This window comes from Fukomys damarensis, unplaced genomic scaffold, assembly GCF_012274545.1.
Source record: "Fukomys damarensis isolate Sample0158 unplaced genomic scaffold, DMR_v1.0_HiC HiC_scaffold_18, whole genome shotgun sequence".
NCBI classification, from domain to species: domain Eukaryota; kingdom Metazoa; phylum Chordata; class Mammalia; order Rodentia; family Bathyergidae; genus Fukomys; species Fukomys damarensis.
In genome coordinates, this window is record NW_022900930.1 from 13571186 (window position 1) to 13573558 (window position 2373).

Genomic DNA, 2373 nt, shown 5'->3' on the forward strand with positions numbered 1-2373 from the left:
TCCGCCAGGCGCGCGCCGCGGCCACATCTGGAACGGCTTAGGAGCCAGCCGGCGACGCGCTCGCTGCGCTCTGGGTCTGTAGCCCCGTTATCGAGATGCTTCGAGTTTCCTGTAATCCAATAACTTGACTTGGTACGCGCTGGGTTGTTGGTCTGTTACATAGCATGCCTCTCCTCCCCGGGCAATCCAAGGGACCTCGCATTTTTGAAGGAAGCGAAGGGTAGGAGGCAAGAAAATGAGGACGGAGAAGAAGGCTTGGCAGGTAGTGCTGCCCGCAGCTTTCAAGGTTAATTCTCAGGAGCGGTGCATTTTATCTCGCTAACTCATGACTTTAGATTAGGCTGTTTATGAAATAGAGCGTTCATTCTTTACTGAGGTCGTGGGAAAAAAGATAGGAGAGGTTCAAGCATCCGGCAGAGGAATCTGAATTCTAAGGAATGGAAACCTGAGTTTTAAACAAAATATTAATCAGCGTCTCCTGTTTTCCCTCTGCTCCATTTACATTCAGCAACTTATTCAAGTAATCTTAGGTTTTGCCTTTAAATCAGATTCAAATATGCCCTGGTTTTGTGACTCCATGTCAAGGAAGTGAATTTTGCCGTTATGATTGTGCATCAAATGCTCACCCCCAAATAATAGCTAACTTAAAAAGTAACAAGCGCTTTTGGAAATTAAAATATAGACCAACTCTTTCTTCATAAGACATGTTCTTGAGTTTCTAAACATGTCAAATAATTCTATTTCTATGCCAACGAGTTTGGCGGATTTTCTGCCTCTTAATGCATTATTAATCTTCTTTCTCACCACCCTCAGAACCCATCTCGTAACTTTCAAGGTTTGGCAGGAAGGCTTAATATTGGCATAAGATAATATCAAAGGACCAGTTCATAACCTTTGCAAGGTGAGATAATGCTGTAAAAGTACTTTGTAAATTACAAGGTATCTTGCAAATGCTAATTACTGTAATTATTTTTATACAAGAAGTCCTTTCAACCCACACTGATCTCCTGCGTCTTTAAATTTCTACCACATGCTTCCTCATCCCATATCTTTGACAACTTAAACATACAAAAAAATCATTATGAAAATAGTGAGATGTTCTCACAAATTACAACTAACATTAGCAACTACCACTGCTTCTTAATAACACCTATGTCCTAATTCAACATGTTAGCTCCAAATTGTTAAGGATCACAAGTCCTCAGAGTGTTAGTCCATTTTGCATACTCTGATGACAAACCTGAGGCTGGGGAATTCTAGAGTAAAGAGGTTGACCTCAACTTTGTGGGCTAGCAGTCAGGATCAGGTGACTGCACTGGTTTGGCCTAGTGAGAGGCTAATGGCATCATAGCAGGACATGTGTGGGAAGAAGAGATCTCATCACAAAACAGGAAGACACAGAGCCAATTAGGAGTCAAGTTCACTCCCAGAACAACTCCCGAGAGAAGGAAGTTAGGGTTCCATGAGAAGTAACTTACTCCTTTCTGAGGGCAGATCCCTTCATGACCTAATGACTTCCACCAGGCCCTGCTTCTTAAGGGTCCCACCACTCACTAAGGACCAATCCTCCAACACACGAACTCTTTGGGAACAATTCAAGCTACGTCCAAATTACAGCATCTCCCCAACTAAGAATGTGTCTTTTTTCAGCTAGGCATGGTAGAACACACCTATAATCCTAGCATTCGGGAGGCTGAGGCAGGAGCTTTGTGAGTTTGAAGATTGCAATTTGTGCTACATGTCATGTTCAAGCCAGCCTGGGAAATATAGCAAGAGTCAACATTGAAAGAACAAAAACAAAACAGAACTTTTTAAAAATAGAAAGGATCATGCTTACTGGCAGATAGCACTTATTTACCTTGTCATTGGACTGGACATAGATTAAGAAACAGAACATAGTAACTCCTGAATTAAATAGAACTCTGTGCCTATGAGAAGCAATTCCAAGTGAAAATTCTCCATTACAAATTCACAAAAATTGGGCTTGGGATATAATTCAATGGCAGAGGGCTTGCCTACTATGGGCTCTGGGTTTATCCCCAGCACCAAGACACACACACACACACACACACACACACTTTGGATATTTTGTTTGAAAATAGACTTCAGTATTAGGTGATCAGTTCTTGTCAGGTGTACGTGTGTTTGAAAATGGACTTCATCCAGGGATTTAGTTTGGAGGTTCCGCTGCCTGCCTCCCAAGTACAAGGACCAGAGTTCAATACCCAGTAAAAAAGAAAAGAAAAAAAAGAAAAAGAAAATAGACTTCAGTATTAGGTGATTAGTTCTTGTCATGTGTACTTGTGTGTGTGTGTGCCATTGGAGTCTGGGTACCTTGAAGCATGCTGACTCACACCTCAGTCAAGGAGAACA